Consider the following 12,059-nt stretch of genomic DNA (forward strand, 5'->3'; position numbering starts at 1 on the left):
AATTTTTCCGGGGATGGTAATAAACCATCTTTTGTAATGAGATGTCCTAAGTATTGTAAAGATTCAACAAAAAATTTGCACTTTTTAAAATTAACACGTACGTTTGCATTGGCAAGTCTTTGAAGTACTTGAACCACTTTGTCATAACAATCCGCATAGTCTTTCCCTGCTATCAGGACGTCATCAAGGTAACAACGGACACCTTCAATTCCCTTTAGGACTTGGTCCATGACCTGTTGAAACATAGCCGCACTTGACGTTGCACCTTGAGGCAAGCGATTGAATGTGTATAGCCCTTTTATGGTATTAATTACCACAAATTTCTTGGAGCGCTCAGATAATTCTAGTTGGGTATATGCTCCTGTTAAGTCTAAAGAGCAGAAAACTTTGCTGCCAGCTAAAGATGCAAAAATGTCTTGAGCGAGTGGAAGAGGATAAGTGTCAGGTATTAAAATTTTGTTCAAAGAAACTTTGCAGTCAATTACCATGCGTATCTCTCCGTCTTTCTTTGGTATTGCGATTACTGGTGAGGCCCACTCACTTGCTTTTGTAGCTGATATAACTCCCTGTTGCTCAAGCATGCAAAGGTGATCTACGAATTTTTCTTTTAATTTATACGGTACTTCATACGCACGTTTAAATATAGGTTGCTCGTTCTTGAAGGTTAAATCAGCTTTGAAACCTACAATTGGTTCAGAAAAATCCTTACTGAAAACTTTGGAAAATTTATTTTTAATATTACCAATTGCTTTTTCTATCTGCTCAGCTCTTAATTGATTAACGGTTTCTATCGTTCCGAAATTTAATTTCCAGTCTGGATAAAAGATTTCCATCCAATCTCTTCCTAGGAGAGGAGTGAAATCAGTTTCACTTTTCAAAATTACCAGTTTTTGCATGCTCCTTCGTGTATTTATTTTAACATCTACCAAAATTTGTCCTGCAATCTCTAGTCTAGCACCATTAACCACTACTAATCTCCTGTTGCAAGGTTCCATGATAGAAGAGCAAAACCGTTTTTTATAAAGTTTCTCACTAATCACAGATACCGCTGAGCCTGTATCTACCTCCATCATCAGTTTACGACCTTCAATTGTAACCTCTATCACACAAGGTTCATTGGCATTACTACTATTTTTAATCATCATGCAGTTAATGTCTGATTCGTCACTGGACTCATTCAGTCTTATTCTATTGAATTTATCGAATGGTGCTACTTCTTCAGAGCTATCCTGTTTAACGGTTTTCACTGAATTTTTATTCAAAAACCAGCAGTTTTTTCTTATATGTCCAACCCTTTTACAGTGGTTGCACACAGCATTTCTGTGTCCATTCCAATCAGTTCTTACTCGTGTTGCTGAGGTGCCATTTCTTTCATTGCTTCTACTATGACTGCCGAACCGTTCCTGACTTCTACTCCTTGATCTGAATCTCTTGTCTCGTTGCTCGGATCTACTATTAAATTTATCTTCATATCTTTGTCCTAACCGATACTTCACTGACATGACATTTGCTGTTTCATTATGATCTATAATCTCTCTGGTTCTTTGATTTGCTTCTTCGTCGTTGATGATGCGTTAATGCTTCTACAGTTATTTCATCTTCCGTTAAGATCTTCCTTTGTAACTTTTTGTCTCTTAACCCGAGGATGAGTCTATCTCTTATTGCTTCATCCTTAAATTCATTAAAATTACAACTTTCCGCTAATAGTCTCACAGCTAAAACAAAATTTTCGGCACTCTCTGTAGGCCCTTGAAACTTATTGTAAAATTTATATCTGTGCATGAGAGCAGGTTCGGTTTTGTCAAACCGACACTTCAATTTTTGTATTATCTCGTCATAATCTAACTCTTCAACATTTTTCTTCGGAAACAGCAATTTTATTTCATCAAAGACATCATCGCCACTGAGAGAAATAAACCATTGCTTCTTTTCTCCAGGCTCAACCTTATTCAATTTGCACATTATTTCAAATCTTTCTATATAATTGCAAAACGATTTACCAACATGATAGTGGTCTATCGTTCCAATCATGCCAGGAATAGACATTGTTCAAAACAACTGCACTTTCTACAAATGAAAATAGTATTACTCACGTGTTCTGCGAGTTGCTACTCACTAATCTCACCGATGATACTGTCGCAACTTCTCACTCAGGCAATTTCTTCCCGATGATGCTAACAGACGTCAATCTACTCTCCGCCGCTCTTTGGCGTATATTTCTCTTCGTTGAACTTCGACGCCACCGGTGTTGCTGTTGGGTAGCTTCTAGTCACGCTTTTGCCTTCCTTGACGATCTTCTCCTTTGCTCGTCCAACTGACCAACCCAAACGATCATGCAACGTTGTTCAATACTTCACATGCACTTGATATCAACGGCTTTCTTTTCTTTATTCGGTCATGCAATTTGTCTCAACGATCACCATCGGATGAACGTCCGACTTCTCATGCAAAGCAACAGCTCTATTACTTCACGATCGTTAGTCGCCGTCTCTTCTTTTGTACATTAAATGAACAAAGAGTTACGACTTTGAATGTAAATTGAACACTGTATAAAAATTCAAAATGGAGCTTATTAATTTGTAATGTAATATAATAAAGATATAGGAAAAGTTCACAAAATTCAATATGTATTCAAAATATATTTGAAAAAAGGAAATCACTTAATTAACTTAGATATTTACACTACAGCCCCGCATATGCTCAACAACTACTCTAATATAATGCTAGGTACAAGTGATTGTCTACAATGCGCTATGTTTGGTATTTTGCTTACCTGAACTCACCCTGGAATATTTTCCGTCTGAGATTAATATTGTTGGATTCGTTTCACTTCTCGTCGCCACTTTATTATCTTTTTGTTTGTATTCAACGATTTGGTTTCGTTGAGACCCACCCCAGAGGCGCGTTCGGCCAGGTAGTTCAGCTTACTCTGCATATCAGCGTGCCGTTGCTCTAGTAGTGCGGTATTATAACAGACAAGTATTATTAAAGTTTGATCCACTTAGTATTTGGTCGCACAAAATTAGACACTTCTTTCCCGAAAAAGTACATAAAAAGGTGGTTTAGGTTTTATTATACAGGAGATTTAGTAAACCTTGAAGGAATAAATATCGAAAAATTATTCATTTGCATTTCGGCTGAACTCTCGGACTTTTCTCCCAATACGTTATTTTTTGCACAGTCAACTTTTTTTCACTCCACTTCTCCATATAAAATGGTCTTCTGATTGTTTTGCACCATTTCTTAAGTTTCACTCTGATAATTGCCTAATATTTTTTTTGTTGGGACGAAAATTTGGGCATTTTAGTGGGTTGATAGTTTTTTCAATAAAGTCATTATTGTCGTGATTGGTCCTACCTAGTAACTAACCGTTGCATCCACAACATAAATGTTGTTGATGTTCATCGACGCTCCGATTAGAGTAGGGTGTCACCGGATGTGTGTCAAGCGGATGCTCGCTGCTACCTCCGATGAGACATTCCTATATTGCCAGAGGGTGGTGCCACCCGCTTACTCACCATCGGAATTTCATCCGGAACTCCTTCGGATCCACCCCTGTGGATCCCGGGATGGGCCACCTTGGCCCGTCGATGGTCCTGCTGCTGGTGCTTCAACACATCGGCCAAAAATTCGAAACATTTGAACCATTTTACTCATATATATGGACATATGAGACATGGTTCGTTAGTGATGAGTTGACACTCCATTCGTGGCATTCATACCCTGTTGCCATAATTCACAATTAATACCTTCAAGATCATTAGGTGCAATATAATTGCCTACTTTTTGGTGAATTATCAGTAATACGCATTGAGCTTTCATAATTTGGTTACATCGCATGTTCAAGAATTTGTGATATGCGCAGATTTATAATAAGTGCCTTGTATGTACTTTTTTTTGTCAGTACATTTAAATAGTATTATTTTTTTTGTTAAACTTTAAATTCTTATTTTTAATAACCTCATTGCTATCACTACAATTATCATTCGGTTCATACCATTCCATTACATCCCGTCTGTATTTTTATTTATTTATTATCAGACTAAGGCTGGAGTGGCCTGTGCTGCACATAAAAGACTTCTCCATTCAGCTCGATCCATGGCTGCACTTCGCCAACCACGCAGTCTGCGGAGGGTCCGCAAATCGTCCTCCACCTTGCTCGCTGTGCACCTCGCCTTCTTGTTCCCGTCGGATCGTTGTCGAGAACCATTTTCACCGGATTACTGTCCGACATTCTGGCTACGTGCCCAATCCACCGCAGTCTTCCGATTTTCGCGGTGTGTACGAAGGATGGTTCTCCCAACAGCTGATGCAACTCGTGGTTCATTCGCCTCCTCCACGTACCGTCCGCCATCTGCACCCCACTATAGATGGTACGCAACACTTTCCTTTCAAAAACTTCCAGTGCGCGTTGGTCCTCCACGAACATCGTCCAGGTCTCGTGTCCGTAGAGGACTACCGGTCTAATGAGCGTTTTGTAGATTGTCAGTTTGGTACGGCGGCGAACTCTATTCGATCGGAGCGTCTTGCGGAGTCCAAAGTACGTACGATTTCCAGCCACTATGCGTCTCCGAATTTCTCTGCTGGTGTCATTTTCGGCAGTCACTAGTGAGCCCAAGTACACAAATTCTTCTACCACCTCGATTTCGTCACCACCGATGCAAACTCGCGGTGGGTGGCTCACATTGTCTTCTCTTGAACCTCTTCCTATCATGTACTTCGTCTTCGACGTGTTGATGACTAGTCCGATCCGCTTAGCTTCCCTCTTCAGTCTGATGTAGGCTTCCTCCATCCTCTCAAAGTTACGTGCCATGATATCAATGTCGTCGGCGAAACCAAATAACTGGACGGACTTCGTGAAAATCGTACCACTCGTGTCAATCCCTGCCCTTCGTATTACTCCCTCCAAAGCGATGTTGAATAGCAGACACGAAAGACCATCACCTTGCCGTAACCCTCTACGCGTTTTGAAGGGACTCGAGAATGCCCCTGAAACTCGAACTACGCACATCACCCGATCCATCGTCGCCTTGATCAACCGTATCAGTTTATCCGGAAATCCGTTTTCGTGCATTAGCTGCCATAGCTGGTCCCGATCGATTGTATCATATGCGGCTTTGAAGTCGATAAATAGATGATGTGTGGGCACGTTGTATTCGCGGCATTTCTGCAATACTTGACGTATGGCGAACACCTGGTCTGTGCTGTGGTAGAGCGTTCACCCATAAATCCCGCCTGGTACTGCCCCACGAACTCTCTTGCAATTGGTGTTAGTCGGCGGCATAAAATTTGGGAGAGTAACTTGTAGGCGGCGTTCAGCAATGTGATTGCGCGGTAGTTGCTACAATCCAGCTTATCGCCCTTTTTGTAGATGGGACACACGACACCTTCCATCCACTCCTGCGGCAGAACCTCATCCTCCCAAACCTTGGTAATCACCCAGTGCAGCGCTCTAGCCAGTGCCTCACCACCGTGTTCAAACAGCTCTCCTGGTAGTTGGTCAACTCCAGGGGCTTTGTTGTTTTTCAGCCGGCCGATCTTCTCCTGGATTTCCTGGAGATTCGGAGCCGGAAGTCGCATGTCCTGCGCGCGTGCTCCTAGGTTCATTACCATACCGCCACCGTTGTCTGCCATATCGCCATTCAGGTGCTCTTCGTAGTGCTGCCGCCACCTTTGGATCACCTCACGCTCGTTTGTAAGAAGGTTCCCGTTTATGTCCTTACACATATCGGGCTGTGGCAGGTGGCCCTTACGTGAAGGGTTCAACTTCTCATAGAACTTTCGTGCGTTATTAGCGCGGTACAGTTCCTACGTCTCTTCACGGTCTCGATTTTCCTGCTGGCGCTTTTTCCTCCGGAAAATCGAGTTTTGTCTGTTCCGCACCAGTTTGTATCAAGCCTCGTTCGCCCTCGTGCAGTGTTGCAGCAATCTCGCCCATGCTGCATTCTTCTCCTCAACTAACTGCTCACATTCGCCGTCATACCAGTCGTTTCTCTGATCCGGAGCCACCGTGCCTAGTGCAGCGGTTGCGGTGCTTCCAATGGCGGATCGAATATCTCTCCAGCTATCTTCAAGAGATGCTACGCCTAGCTGCTCTTCCGTTGGGAGTGCCACTTCCAGCTGCTGCGCGTAGTCTTGGGCTAGTCTACCGTCTTGTAGCCGCCCAATGTTTAGCCGCGGCGGACGACTCCGACGCGTGTTGATCACCGTAGAGAGTTTTGAGCGCAGACATACTGCAACGAGGTAGTGGTCGGATTCAATATTCGCACTGCGGTAAGTGCGTACGTTCGTGATGTCGGAGAAGAATTTACCGTCGATTAGAACGTGGTCGATTTGGTTTTCCGTTACTTAATAAGGTGATTTCCATGTGGCCTTCTGGATATTCTTGCGGGGGAAGAAAGTGCTTCGGACTACCATTCCGCGGGAGGCTGCAAAGTTTATGCATCGTTGGCCGTTGTCGTTCGATACGGTATGCAGACTATCAGGTCCGATGACCGGTCTATACATTTCCTCCCTTCCTACCTGAGCGCTCATGTCACCGATGACGATTTTGACGTCCCGCAGTGGGCATCCATCGTATGTCTGCTCCAGCTGCACATAGAACGCTTCTTTCTCGTCGTCGGATCTCCCTTCGTGTTGGCAGTGCACGTTGATGATGCTATAGTTGAAGAAACGGCCTTTTATCCTCAGCTTGCACATCCTTGCGTTGATTGGCTGCCACCCAATCACGCGTTGGCGCATCTTTCCCAGCACTATGAAGCCGGTTCCCAGCTCGTTGGTGGTGCCACAGCTTTGGTAGAAGGTAGCCGCTCGATGCCCGCTTTTCCACACTTTCTGTCCTGTCCAGCAGATTTCCTCCAGCGCTACGACATCGAAGTTACGGGGATGTAATTCATCGTAGATTATCCTGTCGCAACCTGCGAAGCCTAGCGACTTGCAGTTCCATGTTCCAAGCTTCCAATCGTGATCCTTTATTCGTCGCCTAAGTCGTTGCCGATTGTATCGAGTCGTATTATCTTCTATGTCGTTCGTAATAGTTGTTTTTTAAGGCGGCTTATTGGGCCTGCGCATCTGTCTGTAATGGCAGCTTGTTAAGTCAGGCCAAAGAAACACCGGACAGTCGTGTGATTGAATGGATGGCAAAAATCGCTTCTGAAGACACTCCTCCTAGTATATTTGCCCATTTTTGGTCGCTCCAGTGATGAAAACTTTAGTTTTCTTTCCACAACTGCAGATGCTTTGACATACCATCAATTTGAGGGCCATCTTGCCTGCATAGACATATTTGAATTTTCCTGGGGCATTACCCTTCCGTTTGGCAAGATAAAACTTGTGTCCCGGGAATTGAAAGTTCATTTTAATATTTATTTAATCGCCCATAAAAATACATCAATTGTATTTCGTCAGAACTTGCTCGACCAGTACTCTTGCGCGATGTTTGGCAAACAAGTTTTGTTTCAGGGTCCTGCTGGATTTCCAACGTGAGTGTGCACAATTTTTTCTCATCTCTCGCGTCCCACGTTCATCTGTAATCCACTCCTTCCGATGAGTGCGCAGCTCATCCAGTTTGTTCTCGCTAGTTTCGATAGAGGCATTATTGACGTTGCCACGGAACGTCCGCTACCAAGTTCTTCAATGAATCTTTTTGTCAGCTGGATTTTTAGTCGGCGTGTGTTGGATCGCCGTCTGAGTCTCTCCTCCCGCTGCTGAATCCGAGCAATGCATAATCGGATCTCGTCAAATAGTAGACATCACTGAACGGTTAAAATGCTTTGAGATCATGTAGTAACATGCGCCTCCATCATTCTTTCCGAGCGTCAGGTTTTTCAATCACCTAAGCACCCGCGCGTGCTCACGATGTGGCAGCTATTTTATTCATTTTGCTTCGCCCAATCAGTTAGATTCCAAGAAACACATTATTTAATTTTGTAAACATTAGTCAAAGCATATTTGGATTGTCTCTTACACACTTCAATTACTATAACTCCTATAGGACTTCGCGGCGACCGATCTTCCTAGAGGTAAATCCACTCGTCTTCATCAAGGGAGTAAATTAACGGTGACTTTGTCTCTCACCTTTCTCCACCGTAATTTCACTAGCTTTAATTCATAATAAATATTTATTACTCTTAGTAGCCAAGGGGGTAGAAAAGCGAAAAAGTAGAAAACTGTATCTTCATGCCGGCCGGCGGCGGTGCACTCAAGTGAGGCACCGCACCGCACTGTAGATTGTCGTTTGGCGAGGCTGAAAGCAACAGCAAACAGCGCTTCTGGCGGACGGCGCACAGCAAACCAGGAAAAACTACGAGCAAATAATGACGATGGGGAATAATGTAAACTTTGGCGAACTTCCTCTTCGATGCAGTCGAAATTACCCTGGGCGAAGGGTGGATCTTGATGTCTTATATTATATGGTCCGCCAACAGTTACCTCGCCGCAGACGATTGCCGGGTGAAAATGTTCTTGTGGAGCCACCCTATCGGGGAAAGTGCTTCTCGCTTCAATGGCAGAATGCTAAACGAAGTGTAGATTGTTTAACTTTTGATACAAAGCTCAAATAAGCGCGCCAGGGAAGACGACGACAACGCGACACGCTGCTGAGCTGGAGGGTTGTGGTAACAAGGTTGGATAGATGAGGAAAAAACATATTTCGGTACAGGAAAAGAGGAATTGGATGGATGAATGTGCACAAATGCATAAAATCAATGAACTGCTGTCCTGTTGGGGTCATCCACTAATTAGAACTGTTAATTAAAACTGGTTTGCGCAACACTTTGAAGCACAAATGAATACTTTTCACTGTACAACTGAACGCTGCTGTTCGGTGATAAAACTAACTAACCTTGACTAGTTTTATATACTGATCTGTTCGATTTACATGCTTTTTTACATGGTAAAGAGTATTTTGATATCAGAGTAAATTTTATTGTCAATTTTATTTCAAGTAATTATGATCGTGATGTGAACAGGCTACATATTATCATGTGAATTTTATTTTTGAACTGCGAGTAGATATTCCGAATGCTGCCAGCTCATCTAGTTCAGCTATTAGAAGCCATACCGATAAAATGGATTGATGTATAGAGAATCAACAAGAGAAAAATCAACAATGATACAGTTTCATTTCATATTTTTGAATACTATTCTAGTTTGAACCTGAAACAAAAAAGAAAGCTTTTAATTAATAACTGAGAAAATACTAATGCAGTCGCCTCTTCACAAAACTTTGCAATTAAGTTTATACATCAAGCTTCCCATAAGACTTTGATGACTTTTGGAGGCTTCCGAGCTTCTTGAGAGGAAGCTTCCGGACTTCGTGAAAGGAGGTTTCCGAGCCTCTTAAAGAGAAGCTTCAGAGTCTCCTGAAAGGAAGCTTTCAAGCCTCTTCAATCTTCGGTATGTGCTCAAAACGTTACGTTGTCTCTAGCAAAACTCATCTGGGGGGAATGGAATGTCTTGTGACGGAAAAAAATAATTAGGAATTTTACTATTAGGTGGCGCTAGTGTTCTTGCGTGAAATATTGCTCTAGATCGAGATCCTTCGTACCTACACCCAAGTTGTATTCTCTAGGTTTTTTTTTGTATGTGCTGTGCTCAAGAGCTTGGACAACCCCTGCCGTAAAAGTTGTGGGGCTTGTCTAGGATATGGCGGGGTTTGACCGGCTCTGTTGAAATTCTATTTAAAAAAACTGCTTGTTTCCGCAAAATGCACTAGCCCAAATCCTGGTGTTGGGTGGAACCATATGCTCACTACGGGATGTCCAAATAGTTATCGGGGATATGAACGCTCGGATAGTAACGAAGGAAATATACGAACCGGTGATCGTGGCGAAAAGTCCGTATACCATATCGAAAAACAGCAGTTCGTCTACCAAATAAAATAATGGACGTTAGGACTGAATAAAAAAAACTTACCACCCAATAAAGATGTATAACATGAGGCATTTCGATTACTTTATTGTCAAGTTGCAAGGACTTCCGTGAAATAAGATGCTTGGCTCTCTCTCAGTGGAATCGAGTTTTAGATATATAACGAAACGTTACACGAAAATAATACATGAAACCATGAATGATGATGATCTTGATCATACTATTTCATAACATGAAAACGGTGAATTCTTGAAATTATGTGTAGATAATTTTCTCATTGCGGGGAATGGAAATGTTTCCGTGTGGGTTTCTTTAGATTGCAATAGGGGTGTCTAAGATTTATCATAATTGGTTTATTTGAGGAATTAGAGCCAGTCATAGTAATTGTGAAAAGGTACCTTATTTATATATGATTTAGTGCAAGACTCAATGTAAACTTTATAATTTTATGACCACCACTCGTAACTGCTGCCAAGTAGGTATTTCGTTCCTGTAAGGATCCAACTACAGAACGCAAATAATTGCAGTTGGGAGTGAGTTCAGTCTGTTATTTCAGTATCCGGTACCGCTCGTTTTATCGCTTAGTTAATGGGAAACCCGAGTGGAAGAAATCCACTCGAGAGCAAAAAGATTTAAACTTATTATTGTGTAGGAAGAGGCAGCGAAGATACTGTAAAAGAAGGGAATTATATCGCTTTTAAAATACAGAACCCTATTTCATTTGCTTGGAATGTGTATGTTTCGTAATTATTATTATTGATATATAATAGGAGTTACTGTAGTATTCGATTAATATGAGTTAGTAATAATTGAATTGACTGTTAGTATGAGACTATCCTCATAAATGTTTCTATCGTGCTTGATTATTTCTTCATTAATCGGATGTTGCGTAGGCTGCTGCATTTGATTCCAATTTTGTATAAGGAATATGGACACAAATGAAAAATAAAAAAATCCTGATTGATTCACCTAGCAATGATTATGCCTTTCTCTCTCTTCCCCATAACTTCCGATCCCATAGTTCGATCTGGCCAATTTTCAATGGGTCTCGCTAATAAAGACAAAAAAAAGTTTCAATGGAAAACATTTCCTCGTCGAACAACTTGTGGCAAACAAATCAAATCGGTTCATTTTTATTTTATTACCAGACTATACTGCCGCTAACCGCAAGTCGAGTATGGAGGCCCATATACAGATGTGCTCGACTTGCGGTTAGCGGCAGTATAGCATGTGCATTACATAAAGGTCTTCTCCATTCAGCTCGGTCCATGGCTTCACGTCGCCAACCAAGCAGTCTGCGGAGGGTCCGCATATCGTCCTCCACCTGATCGATCCACCTTGCCCGCTGTGCATCTCGCCTTCTTGTTCCCGTCCGATCGTTATCGAGAACCATTTTAACCGGATTACTGTCGTACATTCTGGGTACGTGCCCGGCCCACCGCAGTCTTCCGATTTTCGCGATGGGAACGATGGATGGTTCTCCCAACAGCTGATGCAATTCGTAGTTTATTCGCCACCTCCACGTATCGTCTGCCATCTGCACCCCACCATAGATGGTACGCAGCACTTTTCTTTCGAAAACTCCCAGTGCGCGTTGGTCCTCCACGTGCATCGTCCAGGTCTCGTGTCCCCACAGCCCCAAAATTTATTCAGTTAAAAAAAACACAATTATTTTTAGCAAAATGACCAGAAAATTAACTATCGTCATATCTCCCTTATTGTTTATTCAAATCGTTCACAATTACACATGACAATAGTTAATCAGAATACCTATCAAACTGATGATGCAGTGTTGCTAGTTTATCTTTTTTTTTATAACTTCAAAAAATCGAAAACGTACTCTTACCCCACGCGCACTCTTGCCCCACTCTACTCTACATACGCATATATACGCAAGGACTCTAGGGACTTGTATGGACATGCAGGATTGATTCCGAATTGGATACCATGTGTAGTTGACTTGCTAGACTAATTGATCTAGCAAATAATTTGGAGAACGTAGAACATCTGCATCAAACTAATTTGGACTGCACAAAATACGCAAGAGATTTAGGTGCTCTCCGGGATAAGCTGGGTTGATTTCCGTTTTGAAGCTTTCCGAATGGCAGAAAATGGCTTCCCCCATAAGTGCTTACGTAATTAGTTCACGTTACGTTCACGACCCCTTATATGCTACTGAACTGTTTTTT

The sequence above is a fragment of the Armigeres subalbatus genome, chromosome 2, assembly GCF_024139115.2.
Source record: "Armigeres subalbatus isolate Guangzhou_Male chromosome 2, GZ_Asu_2, whole genome shotgun sequence".
Classification (NCBI taxonomy): domain Eukaryota; kingdom Metazoa; phylum Arthropoda; class Insecta; order Diptera; family Culicidae; genus Armigeres; species Armigeres subalbatus.